General features: G+C 46.1%; 1 protein-coding gene across 7 annotated transcripts in view; it reads left to right on the top strand.

Annotated features, from left to right (window-relative positions):
- The first annotated feature begins 2,406 nt into the window (after positions 1–2,406).
- The window catches only part of MTUS2 (microtubule associated scaffold protein 2), a 663,520-nt gene continuing 642,205 nt past the window's right edge, over positions 2,407–23,721 (top strand). For 5 of the 7 annotated variants that reach the window (XR_016213358.1, XM_051834132.3, XM_051834128.3 and 2 more), the window contains exons 1-2: positions 2,467–2,538; positions 23,352–23,417. The gene's annotated coding sequence lies outside the window, so the exon portion shown is untranslated. Of the gene's footprint in view, positions 2,539–3,127; positions 3,535–3,558; positions 3,579–23,351; positions 23,418–23,721 lie in introns of those variants that run through there. The other 2 variants (XM_089304269.1, XM_089304268.1) reach the window with 2 other exon arrangements.

Here is a 23,721-nt window from a genome sequence, read left to right as displayed (position 1 = left end):
GGAAGACATTCAGACCACAGCACCCCAGGAAGCACAAAGGTATCACTGGAGTCTTTTTTGTATAAATGTATCCAGGTACAAGGATGTGGATACATTTGAACCCTGGTGTGTTGTGTGGTAGAATGTGGAATGGTGCAGCCACTACTGAAAAGAGTGTTGGGCTTCCTCAGAAAGTTAAAAATAGAATTACCAGATTACCCATAAATTCCTCTTTGGGGATATATCCAAAAGAATTAAAAGCAGAGTCTCAAATTAAAGCAGCACTTGTCACCATAGTAAAAATTTCGAAGCAACCTGAGCACCCATTGGTGGATGGACAAACAAACGTGATCTACTCATACCATGGAATATTATTTATCCTTGGAAAGGAAGGAAATTCTGAAACTTTCTATAGCTTGCTGAAGCTTGAGGACATTATGCTATGTGAAATAAGCCAGACACAAATACTGCATGGTTCTACTTTTATGAAGCACTTGGAGTAGTCAAATTCATATATATATATATATACACATATATATATGTAGAGAAAAATTAAGAAATTCAACATCATAGTAAGGGAGTTTAATACTCTCAGCAATTGATAGCTCATGGCGATAACATAGTTGAAAGAATACAGAATATTTGCACCACAAAATTAAAGTTTGACCTATAAATCTCAATATAGAACCCTGCACCTAAAAATTAGATGATATACATTGTTCTCAAGAACATGCAGTATTCGTGAGTACAAAGAATCTGTATCAGACCATGTTTTCTGGATGAAATCAAATAAGAAAGCAAAAGCTAGATGACATCTAACACCTCCTGTATTTAGAAATTTACAATCCAGTCCTAAATTACTCATGGATCAAAACAATGATTGATCGTAACAGAAATTAAGACTTTACTACTTCATGATATTGAAAATATCACAGATGAAAATGCATGAGAAAAGGGACCAGTCTTGTGGCCTAGTGGGTTAAGGCATATCCTATGATGAAAACTGAACTAAAGGCAAGTTTATTTAGGTGCAAATTTTTTTCAAAATCCATGCACACTTTTGTCAAGGTATGCATTTTCCATGAACTTTTTTTTTCAAAAAAGGATTTATTTATTTGAAAAGCAGAATTACAGAGAGGCAGAGGAGAGAGAGAGAGAGAGAGAGAGAGAGAGAGAGAGAGATGTCTTCCATCTTCTGGTTCACTCCCCAAATGGCCACAATGGCCAGAGCTGAGCTTATCCAAAGCCAGGATCCAGGAGGTTCTTCCAGGTCTCCCATGCGGGTACAGGGGCCCAAGGACTTAGGCCATCTTCCACTGCTTTACCAGGCCATAGCAGAGAGCTGGACTGGAAGAGGAGCAGCCGTGTCTCAAACTGGCACTCATATGGGATACCAGCACCGCAGGCGGCAGCTTTACTTGCTATGCCATGGGGCTGGTCCCCTCCATGAGCTTTTTAAGGACTACTGATACAGCCTCCTGTACTATTCCATCCTTCAGATGTGCTAATTGTAAATAAACTCAAACTGTATTCCCCATGTAGTAATTAGGAAGTGATGCATCTGGGGTGTTTATTAACTTTATATATATATATATATATATATACACACACACACACACACACACATAACTGTAGGCTTCTATAATTTCATCTTGAATGATGCTGGGGAGGGGGTGGCAGGAGGGGAGTGGGGAAGGCTTTAAGAGGAATGAAATTACAGTTTCAATTTGGATTGGATTGCATTTTTTTAATACCAGCGAATCAGACTGTTTATTAACACCCAAAAGTGCCAGGAAAAGCTATCAAATCTGCCCTAGATTCTTCCCGAGAAGGGAGATCAGATAGAACCGTTTAAAAAAAGGCAGTGGTGTGGAGAAAAAAAAAGGTGCTATTTCATGGTTTCCCTTGACCAAGCAGTACAGTTTGTTAAAAAAAGATTGAACTAGTATAAAATATTGCTTCAAGTTTTAAAATAGCCACTCCCTAAAAGACTGTAAACCAAGCTAAACGGAGCCAGGACCAACACCATCCGTTCATCTTCATCATGGCAAATCCTCATCAACTTGGTCTCACTTCCTCCCCTGGGGGCGTCTCCCCGCGCCCCCTCCCCGCTGGCCAGAGCTGGAGCCGGACGCCCTCGCGCGCGCGTAAGCGCGGGGCGGCCGGCAGAGGGCGCTGCGGCTCCCCGGCGGCGGGGCTGCGGCCGGCGGCTCCGGGCGAGGGGCGCGGGCCGGGAGGAGGCGCCCGGGGCTCGGCGTGTGCGTCTCCGGGCGGCCGGGAGGGGGTGCGCGCCTCTGCCGCCCCGTGCCACCCCTCCAGCGCGGGCCTCTCGCGCCCGGCCGCTGTCACCGCGCCGGCACCTCGCGGGCGAGGCTCGCGGGCTGCGCTGCGCGCTCGGAGGCCCCGCAGCTTCTCTTTGTCCGGGCGAGGCGGCCGGAGGAGCGGCCGCTGAGGCGGGGAGCGCCCGGGCGTCGTGCGGGCGGCGCGGGGTTCCTCAGCCGCCCGCCGCCCGGCTGCGCTCGGAGCGGGGGCGGCGGCCCGGGTGGTGCCTGCGGCGAGGTGAGTGCGGGGACGCGGAGCCGGCGGGGGCGGGCGGGGGCGGCTGGGGCGCCTGCGGGTGCGGGGGCGCCGCCTCTCCCGGCAAGTTTGCCGGCTGTCTTTTGCGGCAATCCGTGGCCGGTCGGCGGAGTCCAGACCTGTCAGTAAATCGGAAACTCCAGCTGGGGCGAGGGAGAAAGAGGAGGAGGACGCGTGTTGGAAACGGGGTGGTCGGGATGGCAGTGTCCCGGAGGGACAGCGGTGGGCTTTCGGACTTGGTTCCGGGCTCTATCCGACCCAGGTGAGCGATTCCCGCCTTGCGCAGGGCGCGGCGGGTGGCTCCGGGCGGCTTGGAGACAGGTGCGCGCGCGGAGCCGGCTGCGGGCTGCGCCACTCTCTCGGCCTCTCCAGCGTCCCAGCGCCGTTCCCTCCCGCCCGCCTGCCTCACCTGCTCCGCGGCTCCCTGGGCATCTCCGCCAGGTGCAGCGCGCTGCGTTTCGGAGGCGCTGCTGGGGTAGTTGGAGCGATTCCTCCCCATCCACCCTCGGCTTTGGATAATTTGGTCTGTGCCTTCGTCTTAATTTAGTACGGATGTGTTATTTCCTTCCAGCGTTCTAATGGGGGAGCAGGGACGCGGCTCGCTACGTCTCCCCCCACCCCCCTGTCTCATTCTGAGCAGAAGGAATCGCAGGCATACAAGTGATGTTACTACCGTTCTATTTTAAATACAAACACGGGAAGAACTCTTGCAGCATACCAGAGGCGCCTGTACTCTGTTATATAAGTGCTTTAAAAAAAATCGCCTCGTATTGGTGAAGTTCCGAGTGGATAGCAAAGCAGCTAAGAGAGTGTGGAGGTGGCAGAACCTGCTCATCTCTGCTGTCGACCAAAACTTTGCTTCACGGTAAACGCTGGGCTTTTCAGATGCCACGCAGGAAAAAAACCTCGGAAACCTCACTGGGTAGAATTGCAAAGCGTTTAAGAAAACAGATTTTGTCAGCTCTGTGCTGGACATCGGTGAGCACTGTGTGACCACTTACGGGGGTCTGGGGAGATCACAGGTATCCGTTAACGACTTTCACTTATTGAATGGTTTTATTTTGATCTCTGATGGAAACCTAGTAATTGTTGAGTTGCCAGTTATCAAAGGCGTCCCAGACACGAAACAGAACCCCCACCCACGCGCATTCATGGTTATTTATTTATTTTTGGGTGAGGAGAAGAGGAAAGAAGAAAAGGATCAGAGGTACTGTGTTAAGGGCCCCTTAGTCCGCACCCCCCCACACCTGCTGTAATTGGTTTGGGGAGATACCCTGGCGTCTGCATTGTTAGTGGTGATTCTGATCCCTAGCCAGAGATGGGACCCATTGGAAAGCATTCTGTGAGTTTGCTGCTTTGTAACTTAAGCCATTCTCTGGTGGTTTAATAAGGTAGGTCAAAAATACATGGGGTTAGAAATACCGGAAGAGAATGACAATAGGAGATTTTTCCAGGAATTCCAGTCCCTGCTGAGACTGGTTGATATCTATCAGGGACCCATCGCTCTGCCTCCTGTGCTGAGCTGGGTGCTAAGTGGTACCCTGGCTCGTGCAGAGGTGGAAGTGAAAGTTGAGTTACTACACAAATTATGCTTTTATGTTTATGTGAGAAAGGAACCACATCTTATTAAGGGTTATTCTCATTCAGGCTTCTCCCCCTCAAATCAAAAACTTATGTTGATATAGATGAGTAAATTCCATGCAGAAAGCTTTTTATGATATTTCAGGTCTGAAATCAACCTGACTGCTGAATCAGTGCTTCTCTCTGCCTTATGTAACTCCCAGGATCCACATCGGAGAACAGCTCTCGTGGGTGGTTTATGAAGGCTTATATAAGAGCTACGACTGTGCTTTTGGTTCTCTCTTAAACTCCCTGTTTGGGCTGTTACATAATTGACTGGGAACTAGGCTGGTAAAGCCCGAATCGGGGGAGGATGCACAAACCCCGTTCTGCACATGCACTTTTATAATGAATTGCTGCTGCTGAATTAGAGGGAACAGCAGGGATGGTGGTTTGTGAAAGGGAGATAAGAATAGCATCTCGGGGATTGATGTAATAGAGGACTGTTATGTTGAGCGATTTTCTGGAGGTTTGCATGCTGTGGTGGAACCTCTGGTCTGTTGTCTCTCTCAGCAGAGGCGGATTGCCGGGGAGGCTGATGACTCTTAAGCTCCAGGCTTCTTCAGAGCCCCTGGGAGGGGCCCTAGCACTGTGTTTGCAGGGTCACACCTGAGTTTGCAATTGTAAGTTTGGGTTGTTTTTAAACAGATAGGATGCTCTTTCTACCCTTACACACACACACCACCACTATATAAACCCTAAGATTGCACAAACCTGACTCTGCCTCCAGCTGCAGGTTGTGTCCAACTGTTAGCTCATAAAAGTGCCTATTCTTATTTTCCTTCTTGTCATCCTATGCAATGATACAATAAAAGCAATCTGGCCAGTATTGTAGCTGACTTGCTGCAAAAATGCACATTGCTAGAACATAGGTCTATGGGGAGCTATTGAAATCAGGTGGTTGGGGCCGGCTCCGTGGCTCACTTTGTTAATCCTCTGCCTGTGGCGCTGGCATCCCATATGGGCACCCGGTTGCTCCTCTTCCAGTCCAACTCTCTGCTGTGGCCTGGGAGGGCAGTGGAGAATGGCCCAAGTTCTTGGGCCCCTGCACCCGCATGGGAGACCAGGAAGAAGCACCTGGCTCCTGGCTTCGGATTGGCATAGCTCTGACTGTAGTGGCCATTTGGGGGGTGAACCAATGAAAGGAAGACCTTTCTCTTTGTCTCTCTCTCTCTCTCTCTCTCTCTGTCTAATTCTGTCTGTCAAATAAAAAAAAAAAAAGAAATTAGGTGGTTACCTAGAGAGCCAGCTCTTAGCCTCGCCATGTCACAGGAGGCAGACTTTTCTGGATCTGAGTGTGGCCAGAGGTAGAGAAAAGCAGATATGGCCGCTAGACGGGAGCAGAAGGGTTACAGCTCTTCCTTGTCCCAGAAGCAGCCTGCTAAGGGGAAAAGCAATGAGAAATCAACTACTAAATTAATAAAAAGTTAATTGGAACAGATAGCATCAGCTCTATAGGAGATAGTCTTGTGAGCTCTGTGGGGTCAGACTCTGGTAGGAAATTTAAACAGCATGCAGACAAACGCAGATCTGGAAAATCTCTTGCATTTGTTTTCAATGCAGGTCAAGGAGGAATAAAGAATTTTGGCTTGACCCCATGGGCAATTTTTAAATTATTTAAAGTTGATTTATTTGAGAGAAAGAGAGAGCCCCTCATCTACTGATGCACTCCCCAAAGGCCCACAATGGCCAGGACTGGGCCAGGTCAAAGCTGGGGACTGGGAGGTCCATCCAGGTCTCCCACAAGAGTGGCAGGAACCCAACCACTTGAGCCATCAGCTGCTGCTTCCCAGGGTTGCACATGAGCAGGAAACCAGAATCAGGAATGAACTTAGGACTCAAACCCAGGCATCCTAACCAGGATCTTAACTGCTACGCCAAATGCTCACCCCAGCTACCTCTGTTAAGCAGTTTTTATGAGCACATAGGGGGCTTGTTGAAAAGAGTTGAGGAATTTCCCTGAGATAATTTCTAGTTCTTGTTTCCTTCAGATCATAGTGTGTTCCTTCCCACTAGCCCATGTACTGCATCCAACCATCCATCCATCCAGCCTTCTTTCCATCTGTCATCCATCCATCCATCCTCCATCCATCCATTTATTCATCATTCATTCATTCTTTCACCATCACCTGTCATCCGTCATCCATCATCCATCAACTCTATTCATCTGCACATTCATCCATCCTCCACCCACGAAGACTCTTTCCTTAACCAAGTTTTAGTCACACTCTTCTGAGCCCTACTCGTTAAGCCTGGTCTATAAGAAGTGTAGCTTTCAGCACAAATGTTTTGTGTCCCCCACTTACCTGAACTTGAAGACAGTCTTACATGACCTCTAGCTGCCCGAAGTCTTGGTCCTCCTTAGACCCATTTGCCCAGAGTTCCCCAAGACTTCCCTCAAAGAATTGAGCTCTTGTTCCAGCCAAAGCCTGGCAAAGGCTCTCACCTTTCCCTTAGTATTAGAGCATTTATTCAAAACAAAGCAGCGACTTAGGATGAAAAACCCTCCCTTTGTCCCTCTGAGAGGCACTGGTGTCTACCACCCAGGAGTGCCTTCTCAGGGGAACCCAGAACCATTCCTTTGCAGTGGGATGTCAGGAAGGACAGAGCTCCTCATCTCTCCCCCCTGGAAGAGGAGGGGACCTCACCTTGATGGGTGCCAGTGAGCAGACACAGGTGGCCTAATCCTGCAGACGTTGGCCACCTCCTTTAGCCTGCCTTCTGTAATTTTCTGCTTCCCTGACCCTGCCAGAGCCCTGCTCATGCGGGCTCCTTCTCCCTTTGTACACCCAGCCTGCTCCACTGCTCCACAGGAGTCGGAGTTGAGCTCAATTCTGTCCTGAAGCAGTACTGTCCTTACTACCTTTAACTAATATCCAGCTTTTTCTTTTCTTTTTTTTTTTTTTAACACCATCCAACAAATACTTTTGAGTATCTCTGGGTGCCAGGCACTGCTGTAGGCATTAGGTATGGAGCAGTCAGCAACACAGGAAAAAAAAAAAAAAACAACCAAAACCCAAAACTGTACTTTTGAAGAACTTAGAACTTACAGTGTGGTGAGAGGAATCAGATGAGCTTAATTAAAGCAGCTAATATTGTTGCCAAATTGGAAATCAAGTACTTGTCACAAGAGAAGCCGATGACTCAGAGGAAGAGGATGTGGGAAAAAAAGGGAGACGGCTTATTTAGGATGCCAGCAACTGCGGAGGTGGCAGGCTAGCGCCTTAGCATCCTCTGCACCAAAGGGAAGCTGGTCAGGGGTTTCCATAGGGAAACCCATTGCAAGCGGAGTCCTCATCTTGTGCCCAGGTTGTCGGCACCAGGGCTTCAGGAAAATGCAAACGAAAGCATTCATCAAAGAGGGGGTAGGAGGTCCTAGGTTAGACCTCGGTCACTGGGGTCCTTTTATTCTCAAAATAGTGTCCTGTTAGGATCTGTTACAAGAGGCCAGGTGGGTTAGTACTAGGAAGGAAAGTAAAACAGAGATGGGGAGAAGGGCCAGGAATTGGTGTTTCAAGTAGGGTGGTCAGGAAGGGCCCACTGAACGGTGCTGCCGAGCCTGTAGCGTGAGGCCCGTGGGTGTGGTTCACCAGGGAGCAGAGTGTGCAGGCCCTTCAGTGAGGACACGGCTGGCACACAGGGAGCCAGTGCTCCAAGCACTCATGCCAGCAGTGGTGTTTACTTAGGACCGCAGCCCCTACCCAACCCCCTTTCACAGCCACCTGAGGCTGGGTCAGCCAACGCTGGTGTTGCTCTGGGGGCCTTAGGTGGCGTGGAGACCCCAGCAGGAGTGGGGAGGGAAGCTGTGCCTTCACCAATGGCTCCTTTAGGCTTGGCTGTGGGAAGGGGGTCTGCGGGCAGGTTTCCTTTCAGCCTCCATTCCCTCTAGGAACATCCAGACCCATGGCGGAGAGGGATGCAGAAGGGGTGCCACTGGTGGGAACCACGCTGCTCTCCTGGGTATGTCTAAATGGCAGGAGCCTTCACCATCTTCCGATGTGGAGCTTAGCCAGGGAGAGCCCGGGGCCCAGAGGCAGCTCTGGTTATCCAGGGGACGTGGGAGGGAGTCGCTCAGGGGCTGACTTCTGGGTGTCCAGAGGGTGCCGTGCCTCTGATGCTTGGACCACGCTCACACACACAGGCTGCAGCAGGCTGCGTGGATCCCTCGGGGGAGGTGAGGAGGAGGCCCCTGGAGCTGCTTCCAGGAGCTCTCTGCTGGGTTTTAGTTACAGCCATGCTGGAGGCATGGAGGTCATGGGAGCGGACAGAAAAGGGGGAAGCTGTTTACTTCTTTATTTTTTGTTTCTTTTCTTTTCTTTTTTAAAAAAGGACATTTATTTGAAAGAGAGAAGGAGAGGCAGAGGGAGACACACACACACACACACACACACACACCACACAGATCTTTCATTTGATGACTCACTCTCTGACTGGCCCCAAAGGCCAGGGCTGGGCCAGGCCGAAGCCAGGAGGAAGGACCCAGGAGCTTCACCGGGGACTCCCACGTGGGTGCAGGGCCCCAAGAACTTGGGCCATCCTCCGTTGCTTTCCTAGGTGCATTAGCAGGGAGCTGGACTGGAAGTGGAGCAGTCAGGGCCCATATAGCTTTACCATATGGTGGTGGCTTTACCTGCTATGGCACAGCGCTGGCCCCAGAAACTTTTTAAAAGATTTATTTATTTATTTAAAGGTCAGTTACACAAGACAGGGAGAGACAGAGAAAGAACTCTTCCATCTGCTGATTTACTCTCCAGGTGGCCACAACAGCCAGGAGCCAGGAGCTTCATCCCAGTCTCCCACATAGGTGGCAGGGGCCTAAATACTTGGGCCATCTTCCACTGTTTTTTCCAAGGCCATTAGTGGGGAGCTGGATTAGAAGTGGAGCAACCAGGACACAAACTGGCACCCATATGCTTTACCCGCTACATGGCCATGCTGGCCCCAAGAGAGACTTTTTAAAAGAAGATTGATTGTCATCTCTCAGGCAAGTGCACTTCCCTTGACCCAGAGAGGCTGGGCTGTGTGACCCCTGGAGATATTCTTTGTTAGTCTGGCCACCCTGTGTGTGCCCACAGACCACTGCATCAATAGGTTTAGTTCCCATACAGAAACAAAGCAGTGTGCACACACATTGGGCATACAGTCGTAGTAGGTAGGTAGCAGTGTGTGTGATTAGGGCCAAACCGATATTAATAGGGCAGATTGATACTGACTCAGGGAATTCTGACTCACCCGCAGAAATGAAAAGCTAGCCTGGTGCGTTAGTGTCTGTGAAGACTAATAAGGCAAATAAATTTGTCCAGAAAACAGGCTAATGTTGATAGAGTGATTTTAAATGCATTTCAGAGGCGCAGTGGATAAAGCATGGAATATAATGCTGTGGATTATAAGATGTGAGATAAAACAGGAGAAGCAAATAACGAACCACTTAATAGGGAAGTTAAATTTCCATACTTCACCAGGCTGCCAGTGCCAAATATGTATCTGAAAACCCAATATATGAACACTGTCTGCCCAGTGACAGTATGGGAGAAGTAATGGCAAGCCATCCAGAATTAATTGTCTTTGTACGAAGTTGTTTGGAATTACTCACAGTAGATTCCTGAGACAGGCGGTCTTTCTCTGCAAACAAATACTTGTCTTCTCAGGTTGTCAGTGTTGGCATGGATTAATCCAAACAGATTCTGTTTCTGATTTTTATATTATGATCAGCTTATTTTGTAAGGCAGTCGATTTGAGAATCATGCAGTAGAATGATTTTGGTTGAAGTTGGTATTTCTAAGCCTGATGCATTTCTATTAGTGTTACATGGTATCTTAGGAAGTGTTTTTTTATGGTGAACATGCTAAACATCACATTTACTATCCCAAAGAAATTAAATATCTAAAGCATCCTCAGAAATTAAATATCTAAAGCATCCTCCTAAAGAAATTCACATTTATTGTTTTATTTATTTATTTTTGACAGGCAGAGTTAGACAGTATGAGAGAGACAGAGAGAAAGGTCTTCCTTTTTCCATTGGTTCACCCCCCAAGTGGCCGCTGTGGCCAGCACGTTGCGGCCGGCGTGCTGCGCTGATCTGAAGCCAGGAGCCAGGTGCTTCCTCCTGGTCTTCCATGCGGGTGCAGGGCCCAAGGACCTGGGCCATCCTCCACTACACTCCTGGGCCACAGCAGAGAGCCAGACTGGAAGAGGAGCAACTGAGACAAAATCCGGCCCCCCAACCGGGGACTAGAACCCTGGGGTGCCGGCGCCGCAGGTGGAGGATTAGCCTAGTGAGCCGTGGCACCGGCACATTTATTGGTTTAATTGGAAGCTAGTGTAGATTTATATGGACTGTGCTAATTTGCCTCTGTCAGATTTATGGTGATTCTAATGTAAGTTCATTGCTGTCTACCCCTAAACTTCACATTGAACGTTTTCTGCTGGATTGGAGGACTGCAGTTTTGGCTGTAGCTCAAGATATTGCAATGGCAGATAAATGTGGGTAAAAACTAGTATCTCAGTTTAGGTCATTAAAAATGATAAAAGGGTAAATGTGGTATAAAAATCACCCTTGCCTGCAGTCAGCACTAAAAACAGAGGCTGGTCAGGCACTTGCCTCTGATGCAGACTTTACGGAGTATGGCATTGTGTGCAAATAGGAACAGAGTTTATTTGGCAGTGAGGGAATAAATATACATTCATGTGCTGGTGTGGGCTGCTGAAAACACAAATCCCCAACACAGGTGGGCCAGAGGATTGCCTGTAAATGAGAGGAGAAAAACAAAATGATAGCTGTAATTGGGAAGGTCTGCCCAAGAGCGGGAGAGCGGGAGAGGTCAGTGTGAGACCAGTCTGCAGTGGAAGGAGCATGAATGAGAGCAGTCTGTCGAGTGCTTTCCACAGTGAAAAAGAGAAAAGCAAGAGCAGTGCTTCTGAGCAGGGTCCACGGCAGAAAGAGAGCTCTCTCCTGCCTCCCACCTGTTTTATAAGGAAGAGGGTAGAACCCCAATAGGATATACAAATGGATGGGGTCTTAGCATGTGCCCAGTCCTGAACTGCAGCAGGTGCATCCTGGAAGGTGGGCGTATCAAATTGACAGTTAAATAGAGGGCTATGTTGCAGGAATACAAGAGGTGCAGCTCACTTAAAACTTGTTTTGTTTTGTAAGATTTGTTTATTTATTTGAAAGTCAGAGTTACAAAGAGGTGGGGGGGAGGGGAGAGAGAGAGAGAGAGAGAGAGAGAGAATCAATCTTCCATCTAGTGGTTCACTTTGCAGATGACCACAATGGCCAGGGCTGGGCCAGGCTGAAGCCAGGAGCCAGGAGCTTCTTCCAGGTCTCCCACATGGGTGCAGGGGCATAAGAACTTGTGCCACCTTCTGCTGCTTTTCCCAAGCCATTAGCAGGGATCTGGATTGGAAATGGGGCAGCTGGGATGTGAAATGGTACCCATATGGGATGCCAGAGTTGCAGGTGGTGGGGTGGCTTTACCCACTAGCCCATAATGTTGGCCCCTTGCCTAAAGTTTAAATAACTAGTTACATCATATAAAAAGTTTGACAACACATACAAATGGAACCCTTCAGCAAAGACTGTGAAACATATTGGTTCAAATCATTTAAATAAATCTTTGTCTTGTTGGCTGACCATTGAAGCTAGACTTCAGCAACTGTACGTAATAAAGAAAATAGACTACATAGTTAGTCCAGGATACAAACCACAGTTGGAATAACAAAGTGACTCACATCAACAGCAACAAATGTTTGGGGGTGGGTCTGATTTCCAGAGTTGTAGTATTATTAAAAATCCAGTTTTCAATACAGTTACAGAACACACACACACACACACGCAGGAATATATAGATCATACACAGGAAAGAGAAACAATCAGAAGTATCTCTGAGAAAGTCCTGATATTGGAATCATTAGACAAACATTAAAAATAAACTATGTAAATGTGTTCAAAGAGGGAAAGGAAACCTCACTTAAAGAATGAAAGAAAATTATGAAAATAACGTATCACCAAATGAGAATAACAGTAGAGGGGAAATTATAGAAGAGAAATTATGGAGGTAAAAGTAGGATAATTGTAGTGAAAGCATCACTAGAAGGGCTCAGTAGATTTGAATTAGCAGAAGAGAGAATCGGCAAGTTTGAAAGTAGGTCAGTTAAAATTGTACAGTCTGAGGAGTAAAAAGCCACAGGAATAAAGATGAATCAGAGTCCCAGACGTGTGGGGACTACCATGGGTACCAGCATATGCACGGTGGACATTTTCCAAGAGAGAGTGAAAGGGCACAGAAACAATGGTTAGAAATTCCCCCAGTTTTACAACATTACACACTTAAGACACTGAGTGCACTCAAAATAGTATAAACAGAGAGCCCACACCCAGCCACAAGCTGTCAGAAGCCAAAACAAAAAGAGAAAGCAGCAAAGGAGAAGAAAACCGTTTTATGAAGTTATCTTTAATAAGATTAACAGCTGACTTCTCAGAAACCATGGAGTCCAGAAGGTAGTGAGATAATATGTTCAGAGTGACCAAGCAAAGACCAGCAGTCAGGAATCTGGTGTCCAGCAAAACCATCTTTAAAAAAAATTCAAAAAGGTGAGATGTCTCAGAAAACCACGAGAATCAGACCTACCCTTCAGGAACTGTTGAAGTTCCTTTCAAGTTGTAACAGAAGGACACCAGCCAGTAACTCAAATCCACAGGAAGAAGTAAACAATACCAGCGAAAGTAATTAAACAATAAATATAAAGGAGAAGACCCTCTGAGAAAATAACTAAAAATATATATATATCAAGAGAAGCAACAAGGGAATTAAGATGGGATAATGAAAAATACTATTTAACACAAAAGAAGGCAGTAATGGTGGAATATATGAACAAAAAGATGTAAGACAGAAAAAAAGCAGTATGTACCAGTAATTATATTAAGTGTAAATAGACTAAACACTGTTCAAAAGGCAAAGATTGCCAGAATGAATTAAACAAACACTATCCAACCATCTGCTTTTTTTTTTTTTTTGTTTTTGACAGAGTTAGAGAGAGACAGAGAGAAAGGTCTTCCTTCCGTTGGTTCACCCCCAAAATGGCCGCTCTGGTCGGAGCTATGCTGATCCTAAGCCAGGAGCCAAGTGCTTCCTCCTGGTTTCCCATATGGGTGCAGGGCCCAAGCACTTGGACCATTCTCCACTGCCTTCCTGGGCCACAGCAGAAAGCTGGACTGGAAGAGGAGCAACTGGGACAGAATCTGGCGCCCGGGGTGCCAGCACCGTAAGTGGAGGACTAGCCAAGTGAGCCATGGCACCGGCCATCAACCATCTTCTTTTTACAACAGTCTTGCTTTATATTTAGGGGCTGAAGTACTTTGAAAGTAAAAGAATAGAATAAGGTGTACCATGCAAACACTAACAAAGAGAGCTGTTGTGGCTATATTGGTATCAGGCAAAGTAAATTTTTAAGTGAACATTTAGACAAAGGTCATTGTGTGTTGTTAAAGGGATCAGTTAGGAAGTCATCTATAAACATTTGTGCACTTAACAATGGATATCCAAAACACATGGAGCAAAACCTGGTAATTGAGGGAGAAATAGAAAATTCAACAATAATAGTTGGAGATTTCAGTACTCTACCTTCAGTAATGGATTGAAGCTAGGCAGAATATCAGCAAGGAAATAGAAGGCTTGAACACCTCTATAAATATTAGTACAAATAGAAGTAACAGATATCTAAAGAATGCTCCATCTGGGGCCGGCGCTGTGGCGCAGTGGGTTAACGCCCTGGCCTGAAGCGCCAGCATCCCATATGGGCACCGGTTCGAGACCCAACTGCTCCACTTCTGATCGAGCTCTCTGCTATGGCCTGAGAAAGCAGTGGAAGATGGCCCAAGTCCTTGGGCCCCTGCACCCACATGGGAGACCTGGAAGAAGCTTCTGGCTCCTGGCTTCAGATCAGCGCAGCTCCAGCTGTTGCTGCCATTTGGGGAGTGAGCCAACGGTTGGAAGACCTCTCTCTCTCTCTCTGCCTCTCCTTCTCTTTGTGCAGCTCTGATTTTAAATAAATAAAGAAATCTTAAAAAAATAAAGCCAAATGATATATGATGGTCAGTTTACTTGGTGTATTGTTATTTTTTTTAAAAAAAGATTTTATCTATCTTTGAAAAGCAGAGTTACAGAGTGAGAGAGGAGGAGGAAGAGAGAGATCACCTATCTGCTGGTTCACTCTACAAATGGCCACAATGGAGCCAGGAACTTCTTCTGGTTCTCCCAAGTGGGTGGCAGGAGCCCAAGAACCTGGACCATTTTCTACTGCTTTCTCATGCACATCAGAGGGAGCTGGCTCCAGAAGTGGAGCAGGTGGGACATGAACCGGTGGCCATATGGGAAGTTGGTATCACAGGTGATGGCTCAACCCACTATGTCATAACACTGACCCTGAAGTGCATTTTTAACTTAACAAAATTTTCAATATATGGTACATTATAGGCACACAGCCCACTGCAAGCCAAGGAGCATCTTTACTGCCTTGGGGTTTATCTGAGGAATATGAGATTGATTTAACCCATGCAAGGCACTCCATACATCATATTAATGGAATACAGTACAAAAACCACGCAATCCTCTCAATAGACATGGAAAAAGCACTTGACAACTGCAGCAGTGTTTTATGGTAAAATGAAAAAAACACAAAACCAGGAAAAGGATGAAGCTTCCTTGATCTGATGAAGGACATCTATGGAAAGCCTGCAGTTAGCATCATGCTTAAATGGAAGACTGTTTTCCTCTCATGATAAAGAACAAGACCAGAGACCTCCTCTTGTCACTCTTGTACACCATAATACTGGGAAGTAAACTGAGCAGAAGGCACTCAGCATCTGTACGGTGACAGCTACAAAATGGAAATTGAAAGAAATGAGAGACTTCCTGAGTTCGTAGCCTTGAAGATTTGTACCTAGAATGAAAAGAGAATGGTGACATCTCAAGTATTTCATGAAGAAAAATGACCCAATTAAAAATAGGGCAAAGGATTTGAGTTGGATTTTTCTTTTCTTTTCTTTTTTTTTTTTTTAAGATTTATGTTATTTATTTGAAAGAGTTACAGAGAGAAGTAGAGCCAGAGAGAGAGAGAGAGGGCTTCCATCTGCTGGTTCACTCTCCAAATGGCTACAACAGCTGGAGCTCAGCTGATCTGAAGCCAGGAACCAGGAGCTTCTTCCGGGTCTCCCACATGGGTGCAGGGTCCCAAGCACTTGGATTGTCATCCCCGGCTTTCCCAGGCCATAGCAGAGAGCTGGATCAGAAGTAGAGCAGCTGGGGCCAGCACCGTGGCACAGTGGGTTAATCCTCTGCCTGCGGTGCCATCATCCCATATGGGCACCGGTTCTAGTCCTGGCTGATCCTCTTCCCATCCAGCTCTCTGCTGTGGCCTGAGAAAGCAGTAGAAGTTGGTCCAAGTCCTTGGGCCCCTGCACCCACATGGGAGACCAGGAGGAAGCTCCTGGCTCCTGGCTTTGGATCAGCGCAGCTCCAGCCGTTGTGGCTACCTGCAGAGTGAACCAATGGACGAAGACCTTTCTTTCTGTATTTCCCTCTCACTGTCTGTAACTCTACCTCTCAAATAAATAAATCTTAAAAAAAATAAGTTGAGCAGCTGGGACTTGAACCGGCACCCACATGGGATGTTGGTGCTGCAGGCTCGGTCTTTAACCCGCTGCACCACAGCACCAGCCCCATTAAGTTGGAATTTTCTAAGAAGATACACAAATGACCAATAAGCATGTGGAAAGGTGATAGCATTCGTCACAAATGTGGTTAATATTAGTCAAAACCACTGTGTGACAGAACTCCACACCCACTAAGGCTAAAAGAAAGATAACAAGTGTTGGTGAAGATGTAGAGACTTGGGGCCTTGATGCGTTGCTGTTGGGATTGTGAAATGGTGCAGCTGCTTTGGGAACTGGGACTTATTCAAATTACACTTAAATTATAGAAATAGAGTTCACGTAAGTCCCAGAAACTCCATTCCCAAGTTATTAGGCAATTTTTGTTACCACAGTGAAGCACCTGAGAAAAATAACTCTATAAAGGGAAAAGCTTTTAGCTTTAGCTCACAGTTTCTGAGGTTCACGTCTAAGACTGAGCAGCCACATATGTTTTGGCTTCTGATGAGGACTGCAATGGCAGAGTGCATGTGGAGGGAGGGTCTCGTGCTGGATGATCCAGGATGCAAGGGGAGTGGCTGGGTCCAACTCAGGCTTCTATTACCAACTCTCTCATGAGAATTCCCTTCCTAGTATGTGCTCCCAAAGACTTGAGGACTTGTACTTCCCAGACAGTACCAATGGAGTAAGTTCCCACACTGTAAGTACCGTTAGCTTAGGACTTTGGAGTTTAAATTCCTGCATGAGTTTGAAAGCCAAATCATGTTCAAATCTTAGTATTAAATATATACCCAAGAGAACTGAAAACTTATATCCGCATAAAGACTTGTGCACAAATGTGTACAGAACAGCCCCAGGTTGGAAATAATCCAAATGTTCAGCTGATGGCTGATTCATGCTAACCACTATGCCGCAATGCCATCACAGAAAAGAACTTTCTTTAGCTGATTCATGGATACATAGAATGTACATATACATAGAATGTGGCATATTCACATAATAGGATACTAGTCAGCCATAAAATATTAAAGTACTAATTCACTTAGCAAAATGGCTGAGTTTTGGAAGCATTTTGTTTGGTTAAAGAAGCCAGACACAGAAGACCACCTAATTTAGGAATCCACTTGTGTGAAATATTCAGAATAGACAAATGCATAGAGACTTCTGGAATTGGATAGTGGCAATGATTGCACAACTTTGTGAATATACTAAAAACTACTGTACTCATTAAAATTGTGAATTTTTATGTGATTTACATATCAATATAATTGTTATTTAAAATAGTATTTGTCTTGAGTGTATCAGTTTTCTGTTGCTATAAGAAAATACCTGAGGCTGGGTACTTTATTATTATTTTTTTTAAAAAGGCTTTATTTATTTACTTGAGAGGTAGAGTTATGGACAATGAGAGGGAGAGACAGAGAGAGGTCTTCCATCTGCTGGTTCACTCCCCAAATGGCTGCAATGGCCAGAGCTGGGCCCATCTGAAGCCAGGAACCTCTTCCAGGTCTTGCATTTGGGTGCAGAGGCCCAAGGACTTGGGCCATCTTCTACTGCTTTCCCAGGCCACAGCAGAGAGCTGGATTGAAAGTGGAGCAGGCAGTACTCAAACTGGCACCCACATGGGATGCTGACACTGCAGTTGGGGGTCCTACCCACTACACTACAGTGCCGGCCCCTATTTATTTACTTTGAAATTCAGAGTTACAGAGAGAAGGGTTGGGGAGAGAGAAAGAGTTCTCTTCCATCTGCTGATTCATTCTGCGATGCTCATGGCTGGGCCAGGTCAAAGCCAAGAGCTTCATCTGGGTCTTTCACATGGGTGACAGCGGCCCAAGCACTTAAGCATCTTCTGCTGCTTTTCCCTTTAGCAGGGAGATGGGTCATAAGTGAAGTAGCCACCACACAAACAGCATGGTTTTAAGCACTATGCCACAATGTCAACCCAGAAAAGAGGTTTCTTTAGCTCACAGTTTTGGAGACAGAAACTCCCAAGATCAGCCACTGAGTCATGGTGGTTACCATCGCAATAGTGGGAAAATGTGTGGGATGATCACCCAGTGAGACAGGAAGCCAGAGAGCAGCTGCGAGTCAGGCTTGCTCTTCTACATCAGTTCACACTGGCAGGAGTAACCAGGATCCCAGGAGCACTACCGTAATCTCTTGCAAGGGGAGAGCCCTGCATCATGTAGCCACCTGCCACTAGGCCTCACCTTGTAAAGGTCCCCTACCCAGCAACACCATCCTGAGAAACATGCCTCCAGCATATGCCCCTCGAGGAACAAGCCCCACCCAAACCATAGCACGGAGGTTCTAGATCCCTTTTAAATGTTCCGTGTCCCCTTGGTTCTGCTCTGCTTCTTGCTACCTCAAAGTCCAGGGAAATCTGTGAATCAGAAAGCAGAAACCTGAGGATTACATGTGGGATGCCGCCAGCTATAGTAGAGGAATCCATGAGTTCAAGGAGTTCTAAGGGCAACATTCTGTGTGTTTTTTTTTTTTTTTTAAGATTTATTTATTTATTTGAAAGGCAGAGTTACAGAGGGGCAGAGGCAGAGAGAAGAGAGAGAGAGAGAGATCTTCTGTCCACTGGTTCACTTCCCAAATGGCAGCAATGGCCAGAGCTGAGCTGATCCAAAGCCAGGAGCCAGGAGCTTCTTCTGGTCTTCCACACAGGTGCAGGGTCCCAAGCACTTGGACCGTTTTCTACTGCTTTCCCAGGCCATAGCAGAGAGCTGGATCAGAAGTGGAGCAACCAGGACTCAAATCGTGTCCATATGGGATGTCGGCACTGCAGGCAGTGGCCTTACTCGCTATGCCACAGCGCCAGCCCCTCTGTGTGCCTTTTAATGTAGGGACAAACTCTGAGTGTGCAGCAGGGCCATACAGAGCACCACTGCAGTGCAGCCTTTGCTGCCGTCTCTCTCACTAGGAAAGGCTCAGCTATGCGCAGCGTCGTGTCAACAGGTGTATAAATAAGGAAGAGAGAGGCTATGCTTTATAAAGAACTCCTGTTGAATAGAAGTGTAAAGGGAGTTACATATGCAATTTAAAATGTTCTAGTAGTCAAAAAGAAACAGATGGAATTCATCTCTGTTATTCAACCTAATAGATCATTTTACCATGTGGAAATGTTTCACATCTTTCTTTCCCTGCTGAATCTTCAAAGTCGTATATCTTAGAACACAGCTCAGACAAGTTGCATTTCAAGTGCTTCGTAGCTGCGTGTGGCAGGTGGCTACTGTATTGACAGTTTAGCATGATTTCTATACAACTCCCACCAGACACTCAGCACAGTGTACTGATTTTGAGCTGGATCTAGATTCAGATTCCAGCTTTGGCTCTGGCACTACATTTAACTATTCTTAAAACCTTTACTGGCCAGCGCCGTGGTTCACTAGGCTAATCCTCCGCCTTGCGGCGCCGGCACACCGGGTTCTAGTCCCGGTCGGGGCGCCAGATTCTTTCCCGGTTGCCCCTCTTCCAGGCCAGCTCTCTGCTGTGGCCAGGGAGTGCAGTGGAGGATGGCCCAAGTGCTTGGGCCCTGCACCCCATGGGAGACCAGGAGAAGCACCTGGCTCCTGCCTTCGGATCAGCACAGTACACCGACCGTGGTGGCCATTGGAGGGTGAACCAACAGCAAAAGGAAGACCTTTCTCTCTGTCTCTCTCTCTCACTGTCCACTCTGCCTGTCAAAAAAAAAAAAAAACCTTTACTACATGTTTTCCGAAATCATACAGTGTATTTCTAAAGTGTGACATACATGATGTTTGCTAGGCTAGGTGCAGGAAATGCATTTTTGACTTTCAATATTTTCCACTCACCGTGGGTTTCTCAGGGTATAACTCCATTGTGAGTTCAGGACTGTCTGTGCAGTGTTATTTTAGTGTTCTAGTTATTGTAGGACCCAGTGATGTAAGGACTCCGTTCCACCCGGGTGAGGGCTGGTGGTGGTCAGGAGGGGCTTCCTCAGAAGCTGAGGCTGGAGCTGTCTTTTGGAAGAGGAGGTAGATGAAGGAAGAGACATTGGAGGAGGAGAAAGGAGCAAAAGCAGAGGCAGGGGGCGTGCAGCAGCACTGCTCTGAAACTTGCTTAGTTGTTGGGATGGCCCGGAGCAGGGACGTGAATGCATGTCTGAAAGACTGGTGTTTCTGCTGTCAGTCCAGCATGCAGGGTTCACTCAGCCTGTTCAGAGAGCTCCCTGGGCTGCCCCTGCCTCTTGCTGTGCTCTGTGGAGCCTACTCTAGATGCAGGAGCGTTCCTGCAGGCTGAAGGCTTCTCTGGATGAGGCCAAGCACTGGGTTCTTGGGGAACCCCTGGCTCTTCTGGTGTGGCCTCCTGACAGCATCCACACATGGATGAGGCATGGTCAAAGAACTCAGGGAAAATTTGTGTAATGAAAAAACTGTGTGTGTTTCAAAGATTTTTTTCTTTTGCACCAAAATACTTACCTTTTCCATTTTTCTGCGCACTTATGTGAAGCACCTTGTATATATCCAGTCTTCACATACTTTAGCTAGAGTACTCCTCAACTTTGCTTATATTCTTACTTTGCATCTGTATTAACGTAATGCCACTTTCTACCTTTCTTTCACAATGGGTAGTGTGATTCCAACTGGTCTACTAACCCGAGTCTGTTACATTTGCGGCAGCTTTATAAGCAGTGGCTCTCAGCACTCTGCTGATGGTGGTTTTCTTTTCCTGTTACTGTCAGTGCTGCTCTTCAGGGGTTGCCATCTGAACTGATGCATTTGCCTTTGACACGATACTAGAACAAAATATGAGTCTGTTTCAAACTGGGAAATGGAATCGAAAAGTAAGTTGACTTTGGTGCAAAAGAATATTTACATATACCTAGTTTTTTCCTAGTACATGTTTTATGTAAACCATTTGAAGACCCACATAGGTATGAATTTCAGATTTTTTTTTTGCACCAAAACTTACTTTTAGTTCCATTTTCCTCGAACATTTTGAAGCCCCCTCACGAGTCACTGCTGGAACATGCAGAGTGCCTTTGGATGTCGGGTTTACTCTGCTTACCTTTCTCTTCGTGGAGTTTGTCACCACTCCATTTAGTCACAAGGGTGATTTGCTCCCATATCTTCTCCTTGCACAAGTAATTTTAAAAAGTCAGGAATAAAGAACAGCTGAATGGCACTAAAACAACATCAGCAAAGTTTATTTTGCAACCGGCTGCTCTTTCATGCAAAAAACAAAGCACTTTATGGTAGGCTGCTGGTTTAATGGGTCTCCTAGTGGGAGGGAAAATAATTTAAACCCTTTCCTACTTCTCTCACAAGAAAACACATTTTGCGAACACGTAAATTTTCTGCATCCAGGGTACTCACGTGACATGTATCCTGTTGGTCTTTAGTTTCAGTAGTCGGTGTATACCTCAGATTGCATGGTAGTGGTAGGGTAATCGTGCTGTTTGTTCTAGGGTGGTGTTCATGGCAGGGGTGGGGCTAGGGGTAGGTTGTAAGACAGATGGGTTGTTAAATATATGAGGGAACTTCAAAAAGTTCGTGGAAAATGGAATCAAAAGATAAATTTATTTGATGTAGAAAAGTTTTGAAATCCGTGTGTGTGAGGAGTCTCTAAGACGTTTATAAAAAATGCACATTGTTAAAAAACTGCACAGTTTTCAAATCATTTTTGACCAAAATAAACTTCCTCCTTTTAATTCTGTCTTTCCCTGAACTTGAAACCATATTTATTTGAGAGAGATAGAGGAAGAGAAAGACAGAAAAAGAGAGTGTTGCCACCAGCTGGTTCACTCCCCAAATGCCCACAACAGCTGGGAATGGGCTGGGGCTGGATCCAGGAGCTGGGATCCCACCCCAGGTTCCCACGTGGCTGGCAGGAAGCCAACTAACTGAGCTATCACTGCTGCCTTCCAGTGTGTCCTGGCAGGAAGCTGGGGCCAGGACTCCAACCCAGACGCTGCTCTGTGGGGCGTCGGCATCCTACTTGGTGTCTAAACGCACACCACTTCCATGAACTCTGTGACGCGCCCTTGTGTTCTTAGAAGTAACCGTTCCCGTGGTTGCATCTGTCGTGCAGCTCTGACTTGCTTCCTTTCCTTAGTGTGAATGCTGCCTTCCCAACTCACGAGGGCTCCTGTGCGTCTCGATCCTGCATTCCCCCACGTCCCTGCAACTTGCCCCTTCCTTGTTCTGCTCTGCTTTTGATTTCCCCTGCCTTCTTAGAGACCAGCATTCTGATCCTTCCCTTTTGCTCTCTTGTCTTTGTCTTGGCTTTCTGCGGCATTTGTGCTTTTACAAAGACATGTGCTCTACATGGGGAAGCTGAGGGGGTTAGGTTCGCAGTCAGGGGTACGCGTGTGGCACAGCAGCCACAGCACCAGTTGGGACCTGCATCCTACATTGTCCGGGGAGGCCACAGGTGATGGATCATGTAGTTGGGTCCCAGCCACCCGCATGGAGATCTGGATTGAGTTTCTGGTTCCTGGCTTCCAGTTCTTGGATGTTGCAGGCATTTCAGGAGTGAACCAGCAGATGGGAGCTTGATCTCTGTCCTTAGAAATAAATAAAATTAAAAAATAAAATTGACAAATCCAGTTAAAATTAAAAAGAAAATTGAGAAGGTATGTGTCGGCCCTTCCAAATGTTAGAGATAATTTGTCTTTTAGTTACTGCTGATGATAAGTTGGAGTGGAAGTAGTTGATATTATTGCCCAGACCATTGAAGCTACTCAGGAAATGATGTGTATTTGAGAATAAATAGTTTTTTCTGAAAATTCATTTGTTTCACAATTATTGGGTTTTCCAGTCTTGCCTAATTTCTTGTTTGGAAAACTTTTGAAATTGCCATCTTGTAGGTAAAATCTGGTTGAAATTCAGCAATTTGATATGAGTCAGTCTCATAATAGCAGGTAGCATTTGGGATTAAAATTCGTGTCTTTTCTACCACCTAACAGTCAATCTTCATGTTGGCAGTTTAGGAAGAAAATAGCTTTTGCTGATGTTTTTTGAAGCAGAGTTTTCTTAATGACTTATATTAGACTGTAGGACTCACAGTCGCTGTGGCTTCTGATTTCTTCTGAAATAGGAAATAAGAAGCATGAGAGAGTCTAAATTTGGCTCAGTTAAAGAAAACGAAGATCTCTGAAGCAGACACAGTGATTTGTGTATCAGAGCCCTCCTGCCCCTGCCAGAGGCTGTGTCTGAACTCCTTAAGAAGCTTCGTGTGTCTGCTGTATTTCAGAATCTGCTTTCCGGTCATTAACCACTATAGGGTTAGATAGAAAGAAATTGAAGTCATTTCATCCTTTGAGGATTAACCTGAAAATAAGATTAAGTATCTCTAAGATCTGGGCTCAGCCAAGGCATAAATGGGGAGTTTATAAAACAGCTCCAATTAGGAAGAGATTATTTGTGCTACCAGTACTGTACAGGTTGAAGGACTTCTAAGCTGTTGTAATTTTTCAATGAGAAGTATGGTGATGAATTAATTGTTTATGCTTTCCTTACCATTTTCCGTCTTCTACTTTTTTCTTTTTCAGGTTTCCACAGCTGGATTGTCGACCATTGTCACCAATGGCCATAAAACTTGTTTTCAGGGGGTCACGGTAAGTTCATGCGGATTGTTACTTGATTTATTATTTCATTTAGGTTGGATCTGCAATTGCCTCTTAAATGTTTAACACTTTCTTGTTGCTCGAAATAAATAGCTGGGTGTAGTTTTTTTTCTTTTATAAATGATCATTAATGAAACAATCAGTGCGGATGAAATCTCCTATAAAAGCTTTGTACAGTCCTGCTTTTGTTAACATGTGAAGAACATATTCAAATGTGATGTGAGACTCGAGTATATGCACATGTTTTGCTAATGCTCTTACATCTGTGGAGTCTGTCTATAACACACAGTTCTTT

This window comes from Oryctolagus cuniculus, chromosome 9 (assembly GCF_051225735.1).
Source record: "Oryctolagus cuniculus isolate XC-2025 breed Fujian yellow rabbit chromosome 9, ASM5122573v1, whole genome shotgun sequence".
Taxonomy (NCBI): domain Eukaryota; kingdom Metazoa; phylum Chordata; class Mammalia; order Lagomorpha; family Leporidae; genus Oryctolagus; species Oryctolagus cuniculus.
The sequence above is the reverse complement of the archived record's forward strand: the minus strand, read 5'-3'. Positions and strand labels throughout refer to the sequence as shown.